The sequence below is a fragment of the Malaclemys terrapin genome, chromosome 2, assembly GCF_027887155.1.
Source record: "Malaclemys terrapin pileata isolate rMalTer1 chromosome 2, rMalTer1.hap1, whole genome shotgun sequence".
In the NCBI taxonomy this organism is placed as follows: Eukaryota; Metazoa; Chordata; order Testudines; family Emydidae; genus Malaclemys; species Malaclemys terrapin.
Window position 1 is genome coordinate 68,033,571 of NC_071506.1, and position 22,123 is coordinate 68,055,693.

The 22,123-nt window shown below is 41.3% G+C and overlaps 1 protein-coding gene across 1 annotated transcript in view; it reads right to left on the bottom strand.

Annotated features, from left to right (window-relative positions):
• Positions 1-22,123, bottom strand: part of RP1 (RP1 axonemal microtubule associated) — a 258,962-nt gene that overhangs the window by 149,223 nt on the left and 87,616 nt on the right. The window lies entirely within an intron of this gene.

Consider the following 22,123-nt stretch of genomic DNA (forward strand, 5'->3'; position numbering starts at 1 on the left):
AATGAAGGCTGGGAAGAGCTCTGTGCAGAAAGGAGAGCTCAGGGCTGTCAAAAGCATGAGGTGAAGATCCTGGAAGTGACTGTTTCAGTCTGATTCCACTAAAGCTCTATTTAGCTTCTCAGATGAATGTTTCTGCTCATATGTGCTGGAAATAGGGGTGCTCGGGATGCTACTGCACCCCCTGGCTTGAAGTGATTTCTATCATATGCAGGGTTTACAGTTTTGTTCAGTTGCTCTCAGCAATTATAAAAATTGTTCCAGCACTCCCGTTTCTGTGCCTTTGTAGTGCTCGCAGAACTCCCTGACATTCCGAGTACAACATAAGGGGGCACAACTTCACTGAAGTCAAACTGCATCCACGCATGCCAACTGTGAATTTGACCTGTAGAGTTAAAAAGCAAACAAATGGATTTGACTTGACAAAACAGCAGAGAACATCTCTATCCAATCTATTCAGAAAGGACTGGAGGTGTTGGAATTGTTGCATGCAAGACCTAATGAACACACACAGCATGTTTCTAAAATCAAGTTTCTAAAATTGAAAGGTTTGTTAAAGAGTAAAAGTCATGTAAAATACAGAGCAGTGTCACTTTAAAAATGTGATTAATATTCTTTTCACATTCAGTGAGTGGATTATTAAAGTGCATTCTTGTGCCAAGAAATTCATGTTCATTTTTTGCTGGAAACTAAGGCAGGAATGCTAATGACAGACAGCAAAGCAGGTATGTATGATGTTCTGAAAGGACATACAAAAACTTTACAAGTTTAGTCCATCTGTTGTTGTAGTTTGGGGTGGGATCAATTTATCTTGCTGTTAGATCAGATCTCACATTGGTCTCACAGCAGTACTGACTTACTAAAATGTTGCTGTTTGCCAACTGGAATGCTGTCAAACGTATGTCAGATTTAGCTCTTGGAGTGCAATGCAGATGAAAATGCTCTCACAATCACACTGTACTGCTAACCATTGTTTTTTTCCATCTTAAGGACTGCATCTTGAAGTTGTTCCTTCATTTCCAAGGTTGACTAAATTATCTTGAACTACCTCACAAATCAAATGCAAACTGGCATTTACAAATCTACTTTCACGCCCAGAACATTTTGTAAGTTGTTGTGGAGAAAAGTTGACTTGTTTCCCTGGTAACTAAAATGCTCATAAAAATTCTTCTAGTCTCTTTCTATTATGGTACAATGGCTGCAAAAGTAACAATCAGTTTTATGTGGCGCTTGTCTTTCTGGCATAGCTGCAACAAAGGGTCTCAGGGAGCAGAAAGGATGGATCTTGTGATTAAAGCCCAAGATTTTAAAAATGGGAAGGAGGAGGATCCGGGGAACTACAGCCCAGTCAGCTTCACCTCAGTCCCTAGAAAAATCATGGAGCAGGTCCTCAAGGAATCAATTTTGAAGCACTTCGAGGAGAGGAAAGTGAGCAGAAACAGTCAGCATGGATTCACCAAGGGCAAGTCATGCCTGACTAACCTAATTGCCTTCTATGAAGAGATAACTGGCTCTGTGGATGAGGGGAAAGCAGTGGACATGTTATTCCTTGACTTGAGCAAAGCTTTTGATACGGTCTCCCACAGTATTCTTGCCAGCAAGTTAAAGAGGTATGGGCTGGATGAATGGACTATAAGGTGGATAGAAAGCTGGCTTGATCATTGGGCTCAATGGGTAGTGATCAATGGCTCCATGTTTAGTTGGCAGCTGGTATCAAGCGGCGTGCCTCAAGGGTCGGTCCTGGGGCCAGTTTTGTTCAATATCTTCATTAATGACCTGGAGGATGGCGTGGATTGCACTCTCAGCAAGTTTGCAGATGCCACTAAACTGAGAGAAGTGGTAGATACACTGGAGGGTAGGGATAGGATACAGAGGGACCTAGACAAATTAGAGGATTGGGCCAAAAGAAATCTGATGATGTTCAACAAGGACAAGTGCAGAGTCTTGCACTTAGGATGGAAAAATCCCATGCACTGCTACAGACTAGGGACCGAGTGGCTAGGCAGCAGTTCTGCAGAAAAGGACCTAGGGGTTACAGTGGATGAGAAGCTGGATATGAGTCAACAGTGTGCCCTTGTTGCCAAGAAGGCTAACGGCATTTTGGGGTGTATAAGTAGGGGCACTGCCAGCAGATCGAGGCACGTGATCGTTCCCCTCTATTCTGGAGTACTGTGTCCAGTTTTGGGCCCCACACTACTAGAAGGATGTGGAAAAATCGGAAAGAGTCCAGCGGAGGGCAACAAAAATGGTTAGGAGTCTGGAGCACATGACTTACGAAGAGAGACTGAGGGAACTGGGGTTATTTAATCTGCAGAAGAGAACAATGAGGGGTGATTTGATAGCTGCTTTCAACTACCTGAAAGGGGGTTCCAAAGAGGAAGGATCTAGACTGTTTTCAGTGATACCAGATGACAGAACAAAGAGTAACGGTCTCAAGTTGCAGTGGGAAAGGTTTAGGTTGGATATTAGGAAAAACTTTTTCACTAGGAGGGTGGTGAAGCACTGGAATGGGTTACCTAGGGAGGTGGTGGAATCTCTTTCTTTGAGATTTTTAAGATCAGGCTTGACAAAGCCCTGACTGGGATGATTTAGTTGGTCTTGGTCCTGCTTTGAGCAGAGAGTTGGACTAGATGACCTCCTGAGATTCCTTCCAACCCTGATATTCTATGATTCTATGACTGGGAGATAGACACCCAGGGTTCTATTCCTAGTTCTGATCTAGACTTTCTAGGCAAGAATTCACAATCCCTCATGCCTTGGTTTTCCAACCGAGTAGGCTAATAATACTTACCAACCTCACATGGATACTGTGACACTTCCTTCATACACTTTGAGATTCTCAGGGGGAAGGCATGATGCAAGCGCAAGGTATTTTTATCTGTTAATATTAAATATGCAGCTTGTTTGAATTTCACTGGGGCCAAGTCTGATTTTCACATAGTTTGAATGACAGAATAGGAATAATGTATGGTTGCTCTCTCATTTGACTTCTGCAAAGCAAGTGTTATAGCTCAGGGATAATGTGACATCATTTACAGGTTTCCAGTCTCCCTCTGACATGTACATAGCACCCCTGTTGACACCAATGGCCTGGCATTTGGTGATTTAGGCTGTAGGGTTGGCAAAATGACTGAGCTATAAAAACTCTTCTCCCAAAAGCAGAACCAAATCATTATAGAGGTTCAAAAGCCACTTGGTTAAACAGTACTAAAAATGTGATTGCAAGCCCTCTCTTCTTGTGATATCTCCAGTCTGGATTCTAGTAGTTTGGATTTGGATCTAGAGCAAAATTTCCCCACAATTTAGTAAGTAAGGATTTTTGTTTGTTTGTACGTATCTGGGATTTTGGTGTGGCCCATAATAGCCAAGTATGGATCTAGATCAAGATCTAAACTTTCACAAAGATCAAGGTTGCTCAGATCCGGGGTTAGAGGTTCCACTTTCTGGGCTAAATATCCTGAACCAATCAGATCCTCCAAACTTTGTAGGGATTGTCTATCAGTAGTTACCATAACAGGTGCCACAGAATCTCCCCCCATAGAGTAATGTCAAAGTCTTTATCTACAGCTCATGTATTTATTTCAATTTTGAAACATTCTTAAGCATAGACTGCCAATTGTGTGGATTTGTGCCAAGCTGTGTGATGAGTGCTGAAGGTGACAGGAAGTTTAACCTAATGCAGTCACTGCTCTTGCAAGACATACCATAAGCACTTACCAACCTTAACAACATCGCTGTCAGTACAATGACAATAGAAATCCATTCTCTTTATAATATTTTTCTTCAGCATTACATGTCATAAGTGCATTTACTCATCCATCAGTGTCAACATTCATTACATTTTAACAATATTTTTAGTACAACTATGTACTATGCATGGAAATGATGGACAGTACTTCTGCACAGTCCCAAATTACCAAATTTTCAAATATAAGTGCCTCATTTGCACCTACAATATAATACATGTGCAAATGGCTAATGGATGTATGCAAATACATAGTCTGCATACATAATTCATTTTTGTTCCATACAAATGCAAATTTCTCTTGTTAGTGACTTGTATTAATCTTGGGCCAAATTCTGTTCCCATTGAAGTCAATGGAAGCTTTGCCATTGGCTCAGTGTGAGTAGCTTTGGCCCTATATTTATGATAGTGAAACTTACTGAAATTGCTTATACCTGAAAACTTGACCCTAAACCTTACCTGAGACCTTACTTTATGAATAAAGGTTAATTTATCCTAAGAGGATGCAAGGACGTTATTTATCAAATACTATACCTTTTATATTTTAAAAGGATCTACATGGTTACTGGTACACAAGTAGTATTCTCACTGAAGTCACTTGGGCCTGTTCTCATTTAGTTGAGGGCAGAACTGATTCCATAACATTTAAGCAACTGAAAGCAAAATGAACTAACTCTCATTTCAACAGGAACATGTTCAGTAGCAAAGTACTTCAATATAAGGATGGATGGACGGACAGTACATGTGAAGATTCCTGTTGGATAGGAGAGCCATGTTCAGCTTCTCCGATCTACTCTCTGGTGGGGAGAAGGATAAGACTACAGAAAGTTCTCTGTAATTAAATACAGGCATTTTGCAAAGAGTTAGCACAGGACAACATTCGGATGAGTCAACACTCCAGGACAAATTCATCCCTTGTATAACTCCACTGAAATCCCTAATACAACTAATAGAGTCTATGCTCGACAGGCAGCTGATGAATTTCCCATAAGGCTACATCATCAACAGAATGGCAGAGAAGTCATATGTAATGGCTAGATTCCCAAAAGTAATAGAAATCATTGACTGTGCTAATTTACCTTCTGTGGCACCTGCAGATAATGAAGAAATCTATGGGAATAGAAAACATTTCCACATTGTGAGCATGCAGCTGGTATGCAATGCCTGAAATATTATAGCTACTGTACCAAATCTTGTTCCTAAAATTAGTTCAGATAACAGATACTTAGAATAACTGTCACCATATTGCAGCCGCACATTTCAGCATTGTCTGGTTTCCTCTTGCTGCCCTCCCATCCTCTATCCAGCCTGTCATTAATCCAAGAGAACTCCCATTCATTTGCTCCCTGTATAGGCTGTCAGTATCCAGATTTCCATCCACCAGAAATGGACAGACTCTATTCGTTATCCAACAAACTAGAAAGAGTGTCTCTCTAGTACCCAGTACACATTGGCTATGGCAAGGGCAGGCTTTTTGATTCCTCCAAGTACAGCCAATAGAAGAAAGTTGTCTCAAGAATGACACTACTGGAGATACTGTTTTGATTTTAAACTACAATGAGTCATGCTGATATTGAAGGGGGTGTCCAGAGAATTAGTTTGGTATCGAATACTACGATATTGGTCATTGGGCAGACGCTCAGCCCCAGCACACCAGTTATGGGGATGTTTCCCCTTAAGGCTTGGGAATTCTGGGAAGTAGAGTTCCCCAGTGGCCCTGGGAGTCTTCAGATGAAATGGGTTCACCGGAAGGAGTATATCACCAGGAAGGGGACTAAAGGATCATGAGGTGACTCTGGAAGAAGTAGCTGGAGGTCAATATGTGGGAATAGAAGGATTGGGGCTCTCCACAGTGGCTAAGCAGGTGGCCTGTGAACATTGCCTGAGAGGACCTTACCTGAAAGAGCAGATAAGATAGGCTGTACAGAAGCCTAGAAGGGGTCAGGCCAGGTAGAATAACACACACAACTCTACCTATTCTTTCAGCACACATGACCATGCCATGGCCATCAACATAGCCCAATGCTTGAACAAGATCATCTTGTGGCTTAAGAACAGCTGGTTGAAGCTGAACTTGAGAAAGACAGAGGTGATGTTGGTGGGCAGAGAAATATATTTTGCATCTTGGCTACAAACTCTTAAATCTCCTTTGGTTGAAGGCACACACCCACAGTTGGGTCAATTCAGTCCATAATTTGGGAGCACTCATGGATTCCTCACTGATGCTAAGCTCTCACATAGCAACATCTGCAAGTAATGCTTTCTGTCATCTCCAATTTGCTAGTAGACTGCATCCCATCTGGGCCTCAGTTATACATACCTTTGTCACCTCCCATCTTGACTACAGCAATGCAATATATCTGGACATGAAGCTATCAGCCCTTAGGAAACTCCAGCTACCACTGAACACTGCCATGCATTTCCTCAGCAACAAAGGCTATCACAAGTACATCAAAACTGTCTTCCATTCTGCGATGGAATGCTAAACTGTATTATAACATGTGTAACATACCTTACCTGAGCTGGTTAACAGTCATACCTGTAAGTGCATTAAAGTATCTTAAAGGGAACACATCTCTTGTATCACTCTCCATGATGGAATCTCTGTAGCCAGTCCAAATCTGGTACAGAAGTCTGACCTGCTAGTAGCAGCCCTGCAATCTACCATGCACAAGGAATGCATGACATGGTGTCAGAAGTAAAGGTAGCCTAACTAGTACCAGAGGATAACAGAAACAGAAGGTGACAGTAACAAAGGTTGCAAACCAAAGAAAAGAAAAAAGCAATAAAGGTTGTAGGATTGATCTCATCAATATGCCCCTCTTCAATGCTCCAGAGACCTTCACTTTGACAGACCTTCAGAATGGACAGACTAGAAGCAGCATTTTGCATTTCTATTGAAACTCCATCAGGAAACTGGAGAAATATTGGTATTGTATTTAATTTTCATGCTACAGGGAAGCAGGTAGAGCATATCTTTAAATCCTTTGCCTTTACCAACAACAATCACTGTGGAAGAGTTCTGGCTATTTTTGATATATATTTCATACGTCGGAGAAATGTGGTTTATGAAAGGGCATGTTTTCACAGAGAATTCAAGAACCAAGGGAATCTGTTGAAGCTTTTATAAGAACTGTGATTTGGGGACTATAAAATTTGAAAATATGAGAGATAGATTGGTTATTGGGTTTACAGACAAAAGTATTTCAAAGCAGCTACAATTAAAAACAGGTTTAACCCAACACACAGCTACCCAGATAACAAAGCAGATTGAGCTACTGAAGCAGCAAAAGAAAAGGCCAAAGCCACTTGAAAAACCTTAAAAAACAGAAACTAGTTTAGAAGCAGTAAACAGACACAGCATGATTGCTAAAAGTAATTATAATAAAACCCCTGAGGCATTGAGGGACAAGTCCCAGGCTAACTGCAAAACCTTTCAGACTAAATACACAAGAAGTGGAAAAAATCATAGTCCAAGAAATGAGTGTTGAGCCAAAGGTGCAAGAAGTAGTAAATGCACAAAATATGGACATTTTGCTATTTGCCGCACTAAGGCAGTCAGGGTACTGATTACTGCAGATAATCAAGAACCATTGTTTCTGGGATCTATCATATGGGATGAGGGAGAGCCTGCCTGGAGAGTTAAACTGAATATTCATGTCAAGTATCAGGGGGTAGCCATGTTAGTCTGTATCTACAAAAACAACAAGGAGTCTGGTGGCACCTTAAGGACTAACAGATTTATTTGGGCATAAGCTTTCGTGGGTAAAAACCCCACTTCTTCAGATGCATGGAATATTCATGGAAAGTCTATTGACTTTAAAATTGATTCAGGAGCTGAGTCATATTAGAACTGACATATAATCACCTTCAACCCCTCCCAGAGCTGAAGTCACTTGACACAGTCCCAACTATCTACGGAAGTATTCTGAACTGCATGGGCCAGGTCACCACATGCACTAATTAAAAGACAAAAGCTTTGCATTCAGAGTGTATGTGATCAAAGGATCAAAGCCCACCAACATTCTCAGCCACAGAGTAATAGTCATGATTGGCCTAGTGAGAATAGTGGAAGAAATCAAATGGAATATTTGATGACACTGGACTTTTTAATAACCTTACAAATAATACAAATACAATACAAATAACATTAACAGGCAATATAACTCTCAGGATTCCTATCCCTTTGCGTCATAAAGTGGATGCCTAGTAAAAGAGAAAGGAACAGATTTTGCCAATTATTGGCATAATTGAGAAAATCTCTGAGCCAACAACATGGTTCTGGTTATAATGAAAAATGGAAAAATACCTGTATGACTCTTAAAATGCCTAATGAAACAGCTGTGAGAGAAAAATATACCCTCCCGACACTGGATAAATTCCTTCCCAACACAAAAGGAGCTACAGTATACTCCACGCTGGATGCTTTGAGAGCATTCTGGCACCAAAGAGAGTGCTAAATTGACTACATTTATCATACCCTTTGGAAGATTTTGCTTTCAAAGATTACCTTTTGGAATTACCAGTGCACCTGAAATTTTCCAAAGAAAGATGGGAGAGCTGTTAATGAACAAAAATGGAGTTTAGTTTTCATAGACGATATTTTGATATATGGGTCATTGATGGAAGAACACAACAAACCCTCAACAAAGTCCTAAGCTTAATCAGTCAGTCCTGACTAAAGCTAAACAAGGAAATGTGCATTTTCTGCTTACATCAAATCAAGTTTTTGGGACAGATGATAAACGAAGATGGAATCAGTCCTCACCCTGAAAAAATAAAAGCAATTTGAAAATTGACTGCACCAAACAAATCTACCAAAACTGAGATACGTACTGCAGATGATGAATTACTTTGGTTGGTACCTACAAGATCCTTCTACAGTCACAAAACCACTCAGTGAAGTGTTAAAATCCAACACATCTTGGCTAGGGGACCAAATCAAGAAATTGCCTTCAAAAAAGGTAAGAGTCATTATCTCAGCAGCTCCAATTCTCAACTAATATGATGTGAACAAACCCACAATGTCTGTGTGGATGTAAGCAGCTATGGCAAACTGGTACATTGGATTTCAGTGGAATCCTGTTGCATTTTGCTCTTGCACAATCACAGAAGCAGAAAAATTATATGCACAGATTGAAAAGGAGTGCCTGGCAAGTATATGGGCATGTGAGAACTTGTATGGATATCTATGTAGACTGGATTCATTTACACTGGTAACAGGCCATAAACCGTTTGTAACCCTAATCAATGGAAAAGACCCGGGGCAAGCACTGGTGAGATGCCAATATCTTTTGATGAGGTTAATGAGATTTAACCCAATTATTAACTATGTTCCTGGAAAAAAATCTAATAGTAGCAGAAACTCTGTCATGGAGCTCAGCATCACACTCAACTACCCATGAGCTTGAAGATGATGTAGCTTACATGGATGCTGTGGAGGCATACAGACCAGTGTCTGAAAAGAGACTACACCAGCTATTACAAGCAACCCCCACAGAAATGCAACTTTAAAAAGTTCTAATTTACATTAGGGCCAGCTGGTCCAAGTATCCAAAGGACACTAAGGAAGTGACAAGAGATTATTTTGTGGTATATGGACAATTAAGTGAGTCAAATGGACTCATAACTAAAGGCAACTGCATCATTATTCCGAACACAATGAGAGGAGAATCCTAAACCTCCATCCATGAAGGACTCCCAGGACTAATTAAATGCAATGAATGGGCCAACCAGTCAGTGTGGTGGCTGGGCATCACCAAGGACATAAAGAATAAAGTAACTGCATGAGAACATTGCAGAACTAACAGACCAACACAACACAACACAAAGAACCTTTGATAGCAACACCTCTACCAGACAGACATTGGAAGAAACTATCTGCAGACTTATGTGAATTCAGAGGACATCATTATCTGATCATTGTGGGCTATTTTTTGAGGTACGCAGACTCCACAGTGGAATTTAAGTCATTCCAAACAAAATATGACTTTGATCATATTACTAGCAGTCCACATTATCCACAAGAGAATGGAAAGAATGAGAGAGCTGTACAGACAGCCAAGAAACTCCTACAGCAGGAAGATCCATTCCTTGCTCTTCCAAGCTACACATCAGCATGGATAGTGGCTACTGGATATAGTCCAGCACAAATCCTGATAGGAAGACAACTCAGAACTACTGTTACAAGTTTGGAAATGTAGCTATCTCCAAAGTGGCCAGACATGAAGAGAGTAGCCAAATCAGATGTAAAAAAAAGGCAAAAAAAAGCTTATGAACACTTTTATAACAGACATCACTCAGTTAGAGAACTGCCAGATCTAGAACCTGGTGACTACATTTGTGTCAAACTGGATGAAGAAAAAGGAGAACCCAGCTGTTGTAAAGAAAAAGAATTCATCACCCATATCATGTGATCAAGACCAACAGTGGAGAGTTCAATAGAAAGCTTTGACATCTACAGTTTATTCCTCAGAATGAACAATCAACAGAGCGAACACTACAGATGTAGGATGAAGAGCCTGACGATGATGACTCAAAAGTTCCAAACTGACCAGAAACAGTTGTTGCAGCTCATGGACAGAAAAATGACCAAGTTGTTATGTGTTTGAGTCACATAATTGAAAAAGCAGTATAATTTAGAGACACTTAGACTGATACAGATTGAAATTTAAAGATCATATGATAGTATAAAATTAGCAAATTATATGAATGAAAAACTTAAAGGTTGAGATAAGATGTATCTGTATTATAATGTTCAGACAGTAGGTGGCACCATGTGTAACATACCTTACCTGAGCTGGTAACGGCCATAGCTGAAAATGCATTAAACCAGTGGTTTTCAACCTGTGGTGCGTGGACCCCTGGTGGTCCACAGACTATGTCTAAGATTTCCAATAGGTCTGCACCTCCATTTGAAATTTTTTAGTGGTCTGCAGATGAAAAAGGTCAAAAACCAGTGCATTGAAGTATATTAAAGACAACATTTCTTGTATCTCTCTTCAGGAAGGAAGCTCTGTAGCTAGTCCAAATGTGGCACAGAAGCCTGACCTGTTAGTAGCAGCCCTGCAACCTACTGTGTATAAAGACTACACGGCACAATCTCCATATGGACTTCCTGTAAAATATCCAGTCAAGTTGGAGGTCTTGGTCTTTATCTTCAGGTGCTCAATAGCCTAGGCCAAGCATATCTAAATCATCACCTAAAGATCTGGGATGAACCAACAACTCCACTCCTCAGGCACAATGGAACTTTCCACCACACCGATGAAGTTTGTCTGAGTAGGAGACAGGAAAAAAGTGATCCAGGAAACTACAGGCCTGTGAGTTTGACCTCAGTTGTATGCAAGGCCTTGGAACAAATTTGAAAGAGAAAGTAGTTGAGGACATAGAGGTAAATGGTAATTGGGATAAAATACAACATGGTTTTACAAAAGGTAGATCATGCCAGACCAACCGATCTCCTTCTTTGAGAAGATAACTGATTTTTTTAGACAAAGGAAATCCAGTAGATCTAATCTATCTGGATTTCAGTAAGGCAGTTGAGTTCAGGTCCACATGGGAAATTATTAGTTAAATTGGAGAAGATGGGGATCAATATGAGAATTGAAAGGTGGATAAGGAGATTATTAAAGGGGAGACTACAATGGGTCATACTGAACGGTGAACTGTCAGGCTGGAGGGAGGTTACCAGTGAACTTCCTCTGGGATTGGTTTTGGGACTAATCTTATTTTAATATTTTTATTAATGACCTTGGCATTAAAAAGGGGAGTGTGCTAATAAAACTTGTGGATGACACAAATTTAGGAGCTATTGCCAATATGGAGGAGGACCAGAATATCATATAAGAAGATCTGGACAACCTCAAAAACTGGAGTAATAGAAATGGGATGAAATGTAATAGTGCAAGGTCATGCACTTAGGGACTAACAACAAGAATTTTTGCTATAAACTGGGGATCTATCAGTGGAAATGACAGAGGATGAGAAAGATCTGGGTGTATTGTTTGATCACAGGATGACTATGATCCACCAATGTGATGTGGCTGTGAAAAAGGCTAATGTAGTCCTAGGATGCATGAGGCAAGGTATTTCCAATAGAGATAGGGAAGTGTTAGTACAATTATACAAGGTACCGATGAGACCTCATCTGGAATAGTATGTGCAATTCCCATGTTTAAGAAAGATTAATTCAAACTGGAACAGGGGCAGAGAAGGGAGACTAGGATGATGGAATTGAATGGAAAACCTAATTTATGAGAGGAGAGTCAAAGAGCTTGACTTGTTTAGCCTTACCAAAAGAAGACAGAGGGGAGATATGATTGCTCTCTAGAAATACATCAGTGAGATAAATACCAGGAAAGTAGAGGAGTTATTAAAGTTAAGCACCAATACGGACACAAGAACAAATGGATATATACTGGCCATCAACAAGTTTAGGTTTGAAATTAAATGTCAGTTTCCAACCATTAGAGGAGTGAAGTTCTGGAACAGCTTTGCAAGGAGAGCAGTGGGGGCAAAAAACTGGCTGCAAGACTGAGCTTGATAAGTTTATGGAAGAGATGGTATGATGCGACTGCCTATGATGGCATGTAGCTGATCTGCAACTGCTAGCAGCAATACCTCCAAAGGCTGATGATGGGACACTAGAGGTGGAGGGCTTAGGGTTATTACAGAGAATTCTTTCCCAGGTGTCTGGCTGGTAGGTCTTGCCAACATGCTCAGGGTTTAACTGATCATCATATTTGGGGTCAGGAAGGAATTTTCCCCCAGATCAGACTAGCAGAGACTCTGGGTTGTTGTTTTTTTGTCTTCCTCTGCAGCATAGGGCATGGGTCATTTGCAGATTTAAACTAGTGTAAATGGCAAATTCTCTGTAACTTGAAGTCTTTAAATCATGATTTGATGACTTCAGTAACTCAGCCAGAGGTTAGGGATCTATTACAGGAGTGGGTGGGTGAGTACCTATGGCCTGCAACATGCAGGAGGTCAGACTAGATGATCATGATGTTTCCTTCTGCCCTTAGTCTATGAGCTTTCTCAGGTTCTGGTCCAAGACTGTGGAATGAACTCCCATAAGAACTAAGGCCCCTCACAAAATCTCACCACCTTCCACTCCAAGTACAAGGTGTACTCCTTCAATCTTGCCTTCTCTAATATAAAAGATAGCAGCATGTCCATTTAAATAAACAATCCTACCAAACGTAAACACTGCACATGCAATTCTTCCCCAGAGAGAGAGTGAGAGAGAGAACAAACCACACATGACAGAGGTTAGTAATGTCACTTAATACACTACTGGAAAGCACTCAGATACTACAGTGATGGAGCGGTATAAGAATAGAATAGAATAGAAAGCCAGCTATGGAAAAGTGATACAAAAGCTGTAGACAACCATTGCATCCTTTGGGTTTCTGGGCTGACACCCAGAGGACAGGGAAGGCCTTGGTTCCCCTTCAGTGCCACCTGAAGCTCTGCATAGACAGAAAAAGGACAGACTGGGCCTTGAAAAGGGGACCACAGAGTCAGAGAGCCTGGAGAGGATTGAAAAGAACTGTCCAGGGAGGGGTCTGAAACAACCACTGAGCCTGGGGAAACAGCTGTGATCCAGCAAGAGGCAGGAAGATTGTTTAGTTGCCACAGAGGTCTGGCTGGGGAGCAAAACTTGAAACCAAGCGTTTACAAGTTACCACACTAGCAAGGGAAGGCTAAAACCGCAGTCGGGGAACTATTCTACAGGAGAAACTGAAGCTCAACAATGTTTCATGCTGGAGCGTGGTTGACTGTGTTACCCCACCTATATTCAGTCACCTCATGTACTATCGATAAATTAAGTTTTCTTTTTCTCCAGAGACCTCATAGGAGAGGTTTAGATGAGGTCTTCTTAATGCTGTTCTCTCTGTGGGTCTGATTCTTGGAACTGATTAAACTATGCTTGGTCCAGGACTCAACTCATTTAAAACTAAATCAAGACGTTGAGAGCAAAATTAATCAAGCAACCAAAGGACATGAAAAGAAGAAATTCTTTAATTGTCTATGCACCAGTGTTAGGAGCCAGGGTAACAAACAAGAAGAAATGGAATTGCTCATTTATGAGCATAAATTCAATCTAGTTGGTATTATGGAAACCTGGGGGGGGGGGGATGATTTGCATAACTGGACTGTTAAAATCAATGGTTACATCCATTTAGGAAAGACTGAGTAGGCAAAAGGGGAGGGGGAGTGGCACTCCATGTTGAAAATGGCATTACTTGTTTCCAAGTCACTGATAACTCGGAAGATTATCTTGAATGCTTACAGATCAATGTCCTAACAAATAAAGTGGCCTTCTTCCAGGTGCCCTCTTGTGGTCTCAGGGCAGCTCTGCAAGTGGCCCCTTGCCTCAGTTTCCCTCTTGGGTCCTCAGTAACTCCATGTTAGGACATGCCAGTGGTTAAGTCCCTCTGCTGCTCCTCCTGCCTTCAGACCTCTCCCAGGAAAAACATTCCATCTCTGGCAGTTCTCCTTTCCTGCCCTTCTCCTGTCTGACTCAGTCTGCTCTGACTCCTTACGTCTCTTTCTCACTAGATCTCTTATAACCCCTAGATGCTGCTCTGCCCTCTTAACTGGCCCGACTGGGAGCTCCTGGACTGGAACAGGAGAGCTGAGTCCAGTTTCATTGAATGGGCCAGCTACCCTGTTGCATGAGGTATTAGTTGGTGTCTGCTACAAACCACCAAATGACACTAGGGAACAGAATGTCTGGCTCTTTCCCCTACATCTATCTATAATGTGTAGGGGAAAAAAGCTGTGTGATCATGGGGCACTTCAATATGAGTGATGTATGCTGAAGGTCTCATGCTGCCAGTACTAAAACATCCTTGGAATTTCTAAATATTATAGATAATTTCCTAACAAAAGGCATTGCATCCAACAAGGGGGAATTCTTTATTAGAGCTTGTCTTGACAAATAAAGAGGAACAGATCACAGAACTAAGAATTAATGATAGCTTAAGTACAAGCGATCATGGCTTGAGATCACATTTATAATGTGCAAATAGTATGACGTCCAGCCCAGTGGTATATATAATTGGTGCTGTGAAAGGGCCAATTTCATAACGCTGAAAACAATTAGGAGCCAAATCAGCTGGGAGCAAGAATTTTATCAGAAAAATATAAATGATAATTGGAAATTGTTTAAGAACACTTTTCTAGATGCCCCAAAAGCCCAAATCCTACAATCTAGAAAGAAGGCCATATTGGTTAAAAAAAATTGTAGAGGGGAAGTGAAGGCAGTTAGAAAAAATAAAAATAATAATATATAACAAACGGAAGGAAAAGGAATTAGAGTGTAATGAATATAAACCAGAAGTTAGGAACTGTAGAAAATTGATAAGGGAAGCAAGGAGAAATCTAAGGCTAGCAGAGTTCAGGACAATAAGAAGTTGGTTTTAAGTATATTAGGAACAAAAAGAAACCTAACAATAGTATTTGTTCCATTATTAGATGAAAGGATAGAATTATGAATAATAATGTAGAAAAAATAGAAATGTTAAATAAATATTTGTGTTCTTTGTTTGGAAAAAGAACAGATGATATAATCATATCATATGATAACACTCTTTCCATTCCACTAGCATCTCATGAAGATGTTAAATGGAAGCTATTAAAGATAGATATTTTTAAATCAGGATGTCCTTGAGTTTTAAAAGAGCTATCTGAGAAACTCACTGAACTATTAATGTTGCTTTTTATTAAGTCCTGGAACACTGGGGAAGTTCCAGAAGAGTGGGAGAAAGCTAATGTATTGCCAATATTTAAAAAGGGTAAATGGAATGACCTGGTAGTTATAGACATGTGAGTCTGATATCTATCCTGGGCAAGATAATGGAGCAGCTGATATGGGATTCAGTTAAAAAAGAATTAAAGGAAGGTAATATAATTAATGCCAATCAACATGGGTTTATGGAAAATAGATCCTGTCAAACTAACTTGATATGTATTTTTAATGAGATTACGAGTTTGGCTATAAAGGTAAGAGTGTTGATGTATTAGACTTCTATAAGATGTTTAACTTGGTACTTTTGATTTAAAAACTCAAACAATATAAAATTAGCATGGCACACACCAAATGGATTAAAAGCTGACTAACTGTCTCAAAATGGGAAACATCACTGAGCAGGTATGTTTCTAGTGGGGTCCCGCAAGGATCAGTTTTTGCCCCCTTGCTTGTTAACATTTTTATCAATGACCTGGAAGAAAACATAAAATCATCACTGATAAAGTCTGTGGATGACACAAAAATGGGGGAGTGGTAAATAATGAAGAGAGGTCACTGATACAAAGCAATCCAGATCACTTGGTAAGCTGGGCACAGTCAAACAAGATGCATTTTAATATGGCTAAATGTAAATGTATACATTATGAACAAAGACTGTAGGCTATATTTACAGTATGGAGGACTCTATCCTGGGAAGCAGTGACTCTGAAAAAAAGTTGGGGATCATGGTGGATAATCAGCTGAACATGAGCTCCCAGTGTAACGCTGTGGCCAAAAGGGCTAATGTGACACAGGAGAATCTTGAGTAGAAGGAAAGAGGTTATTTTACCTCTGTATTTGGCAGTGGTGTCACTGCAGCTGGAATACTGTGTCCAGTTCTGGTGCCCACAATTCAAGAAGGATGTTGATAAATTGGAGAGGGTTCAGAGAAGAACTAGAAGGATGATTAGAGGATTAGAAAACATGCATAATAGTGAGAGACTCAAGAAGCTCAAAATATTTAGCTTAACAAAGAAAGTTAGGGAGTGACTTGATTACAGTCGATAAGAACCCACTTGGGGAACAAATATTTGAAAATGGGCTCTTCAGTCTAGTAGAGAACGGTATAACACGATCCAATGGCTGGAAATTGAGGCTAGACACATTCAAGTAAATAAGGCATATTTTTTAACAGAGTGGGTAATTAACCATCAGAACAATTTACCAAGGGTTGTGGTGGATTCTCCATCACTGGCCATTTTAAAATCAAGACTGGATGTGTTTCTAAAAGATCTGGTCTAGGCATTTTTTCAGGGAAGTTCTATGGCCTGTATTATACAGGTGGACAGACTAGATGATCACAATCACCCTTCCAGCCTTGGAATTTATGAAGCCATGAACTAGAGGAGGTAGCTTTATGCCACCTTTACATTCCCTGATCTTGGCTGGGGATATATTTCAGCTGGCTAGACTTGTTAGAGCCTCAGGGATGCCCTAAGTTGTATCCAACTGTCCCAGGACCTAAAGTGTCATTTTGGCAACCAGGGATAGCTGGAGCACAGCACTGTTCAAGTCATGTCCTGTCTGCTGTCCCTGAGTGCTTGGAAGTGTGTGGCATAGAGCTGGTATATTGGATTGATGTCATTTTGGGGATTGCCCCAATACTCAGCTAGCTGGTTAGAGAACCAGGGGGTTAACTCAAGCTGCTAACCTTAGTTAAAAGCCAAGTTGCCATGTTTTCACTGCTATTTTAAATCTTTTTTCCTAATGCAGACATATCCTTAGATCCAACGTACTAATAGCTGATTGAGTCTTTTCTCTTTTGAATCAGGCCCATAGGAATATACAGTTACTTAAACAGAATGCAACCAAAATGACAATTTAACAAATAAATATAGCACTATAAATTCAGTGTGCAGTGCAATAAAACATAGTGTGCACTTTATGGAAAGAATAATATCATTTACCAATAAATCACTAATAATTGGAAGGGAAAAGACTTTTAATACTTTCCTACAATACCTTCACACTAACAATATATTCATTACATTTTATGATCAAGTGTCTTTGTAAGTATTGGGAAAGGCCCCACAACGGATTTGTGCTTATTTCTAAAATCAGGCACTTTGCCACAATAGACTGCGACAGTATTTCAAACAGGCACTTCAGAGAAAATCAAAGGACTCTAACTAGTGCAAATGGAGAGAGATGCAGTGCTGTCAGTTAGAGAGGGGGCCCATGCCACAAAATTCAGATCAGGATTTGATCCACATTTCTCAGTTCTCCCTCCAAAATTTGAGGTTTTTGGATAAGGGGATTCAGTTGGGCTTGTTATAAACAGAGTCCCTAATTGTGAAATACAAAGCCACAGATTTTAAGTCACCAAAGTTCATGCATTCTTATTCATATTAATCTTTTTCTTAATTATTATTTTAATAATGTGCCCAGCACCATAAAGGCTAATGCTGCCCCAAAGAGCTCGCCGTTTAATATGCTGACAGAAGAGGCCCGGGGAAACCCTTAGTAAGCAGGGTTTCTGCCACAGTTAGTAACCTTACTCTGTGATCAGACCTATTGGGCTAGACTCTCAGCTGATGTAAAACAGCGCTGCTCCACTGAAGTCAACGTTGCTAAGGGTGGAAGAATCTGGCTCCAAGTCTGTGTGCTCGTTCCACAGTGAAGTAAAAACGCCTAGGAGATTATAGCTAACTTGTAACAAAGGTAATAGCTAATGTTCCTCTGGCCATTTCTCTTTGGAAGGGGGAAGGGGATAGTGTGCCATAATCAAACACTAGACGAAATCACACAGAGAGGATTTTTTCAAGCAGAATAGGAGGAAGCATCATCATGTATCATAGGGCTAACTCTTAAATATAATTTACAATACAATAAAAGTTTAATTGCTCAAGACATTGCCAGGATCAGTATTTTGGAAAACAGTTTGGATACAGTGGAGGCAGCAGAAGTAAACAGGGGAAACCAGATTAAATTTTTGAAACAAACTGTAACCCCTTGGCAGAGCAACGTTCTTTATTAGAGGAAAATGTGATTCTCCACAGAATAATTATTCACTGAAAATCATGCATGAATAATGACAAAGGCAGAAAACCATCCTCAAGTAGTAGCATAGCCTCTTTCAGCCCATGGGGAAATTATCAGAACCACTCAGGGAAAACCTATTCTTGTAGAATGAGCATACCAGGTAGGGCAGATATTGCAACAGTAAATCTTCCCATCGGCCTATGCTTGGAAAGAAAAGCACTAGAAAGCTACCTCCAATGTGGTGCAGCCAGCAAACAGCTACTTTGTGAGCCCAGAACCTTAGACTCCAGCCAGAAACAAGGATGTTCCCCATCATAAGACAATAAACTATCTCCACTAAATTTTTTCTGCTGCAATTAAATTGTTAATACCTTAGGGAAAGATCCTTGCCATACTTACACCTGTAAAGTGCAATTCACACCCACAACATGATTTTGATCTCACTTATAGAGCCAGGCAGGACATATTTTCCCCATCCCATGAATATTTTCTAGAGTTCAAAATTTCTTCCCATCTTAAGTCAGGACGAAAACTCTAAATCTCAAAAATATTCATGAACTATTCTACTCACTTAACCAGTGTAAATCAGAAATAAGTGGAGCTGGCCCACTGTGTAAAACCTGTATAAGTGACATCACAATTAGGCCCCCTATAAATCAATAAAGTCTTGGTTACAGATTTCTCAGAAAAGATTTTGATTTTAGTTACCTTTGGACTTTAATCCCTTTTCACACACACCGCTCCCCCCCCCCCCGCCCTCCATGTTTGCTTTCTTTGATGTTCTTGAATACTTGCTGTGCTGGCTTTAGAGAGAATGTTCAGATACTTCACAAACTACACTAGTGTATATGAAGGTAACATTGCTATCTGTGAGCTTATTATAATCTTGATTTTCGTGAGGATTATTCTTTCCTACTTTGGAGTCTGGCTCAGCCTTTTTATTTTATCTCATTCTCTTTTTGTGGGACTTGTGGCCAATTTCCCTGCCACACCTTGTGGCAGTAATTGTGACTAAGGGACATTAGAAAACGGATGGTATTTTATTGTCCTTCTGCAGGACATGTGTGTATTCTGTTTTTTCCATTAAGTTTAATGATACATTCTTATGGTTTTCTGTAAAAATCAGTAACACGGTTTATAAAAACAAAAACCAAAAACAAAAGCCCCACTACAACCCCAAAACAGATATCAGTGCTATATACATTCAGATGCAAGTTAAATGGCCTTCAGAGACCACATATAGCAGATTCCTAAACAAGGGATGAAATCCTGGCCTCTCAGAAGTCAACAGGAGTTTTGTCATTGACTACAGTGGGGCCAGGATTCTCACAAAGATATTTAATGGATGAAACAACCGATGTGTAAGAAATAGCAGTAGGTAACATCCTACTTTCCAACAACTCCACAGCTTTTTGTGCTATTAACTGATACTAAATTATTATAGGATGTTCTTAGAACACAGCACGGTAGTTGGATGCCTTGCAATACTGAAAAATACTAACACATTTTTGGAGAGCATGGTTTTCTGCCTTGTAAATTATTAAAAATAAATCAATGAGCTTATTAAATCCATCATTTAAGATTATGAAAGAAATCCGTTTAGGGAAAGGGATGCTGCTTACATTTATCTGCTCTCTGATTATCATCACCATCATCTGTCAGTAGCAGCTGAATTGGAGATGAGCATGAGAAGGTGGGATGGATCTGGCCAGCCTGCAGGTTTTGGTGAATTCCGGGTTGTACGTCAGGCAGAAGCTTCCCCAAGGGTCACTAAAGTTTAAAAGGCCTGATTCTCACTTACACAAACCTCCCTCTACACCACTTGGATCCTAAAATGGGGGTAATTTTTATACCCTTTGTTTAACTGGGAATCTGGTCCTGCTGAGAACAGACCAGCAGGCCTAGTGGTCCAGGTACCAGGTCTTGCTGCACTGCATGGAGGAACAGGGTGAGCCCTGAACAGGAAATCCACCTGGAGGGAGCAGCACTGCATTCCTTACAAGTAGGAGGAAAATAGGTTAATGAGCTGGTCACTACCCTCCAACAGACTGAGTAGGCAGGTAACAAGCTGTTAGCCAATAGCTTTAACCAAACTGTTACAAAACTTCAGAAAGGTTTTATTTAAGGGACAGGTAAATATTCAAGATGATATTTTAATTTAACTGAACCTGTTCACTTGTTCTGAGTGACGGGTAGAGGAAGGGTTAAATTTTGCCTTCAGACAGACATGACTATAATCCATAATGTTCACTCAGGGTCTGATTTTGACCTCACTTACACCAGTTTTACATCACTGTAACTGCACTGATTTACATCTGTATAAGTGAGAGGAGGATCAGGTCCTGTGTGCAACACTCCACTGGGAGAATCTGCATTAGTTAATTTTGCACTTCAAACAGGAAAGCACAAGATATAATTCACAAAGAAACCACCTCCTATTGCCATGTGACTGGTAGTAATTCTCCATCATCTGCTTCCTATGCCCTATCCTACATCAACCTAAGTAACATACTGTGGACTAGGTGATTTTAGGCACAACCCTGATGTGGGCTGTGTAACTGCACCACCCCATCGAGAGGCCCTCTGGAAGCACTGTGTCCCTGAGAACCCCTCGGAGTCACAATTCCTTCCCTTCCTTCCTCATTGCTCCTAGGGTGTGGTCAATACAGGGCCGGCTCTAGGCACCAGCAAACCAAGCATGTGCTTGGGGCGGCACATTTTCAAGGGTGGCATTCCGGACATCTTTTTTTGTTCTTGTTGTTGCTTCAGGCGGCAAAAGCCTAGAGCAGGCCCTGGCAGCAGCAGCGTGTCGCGCCCTGGGGCCGCTGCGGTTCGCGCCACAGGGGAACAGCGCCCGCACCAGGGCCGGGCAGGCTCCTAGCTGGGGACACTCGGGCTGGAGGGACCCTGGGCTGAGGCGCAGCCTGGGAGCCCCGCTGCTTACCCCGACCCTGCTAGTGCTGGACCGTCTGGAGGCAACGGGGAGCGGGCGGAGTCAGCACTGATGGAGGAGAGCCCAGCGCTGGGGCAGCAGGGGTGCGGGTGGGGTGGGGTGAGGAGGAGAGCCCAGCGCTGGGGCGGCAGGGGGTGCGGGTGGGGTAGGGTGAGCGGGAGAGCCCAGCGCTGGGGTGGCGGGGGGGGGCACTGCTGGGGGGCAGTGAGAGCCCAGGGCTGGGGTGGAGGGCAGCCAAAACTTTTTTTCCTTGGGGTGGCAAAAAACATAGACCCGGCCCTGGGTCAATGCCTGCTGGCTTTTACCAGCAGCAAATTAGCACATACACCACTCTGGCTCACTGGGGGCTTGGCACTAAGCTCTGCCCATTCCCCATTCCTCCCTGACCACCAACTCCAAGGAGAGACTAAGAAGGGGTACCAGTGCTTACTTCTGTGTCCCTAGCCCCAAGGTGCAGCTAGCTCATATAGGTGTACCGGGGATGGGGAGAGAGACTCCCCTCAAAGCCCGTGCAGGACAAACCATAATTTAGCCCTACCTTATTAATATGACATCAAGAATGGATCCAAGAAAAGGAAATGATTTTCTGCCTTGCACGTGAACTCTGCTTATTTAAAATTAGAATTTTAGCCACAGGAAGCTAGTTCCT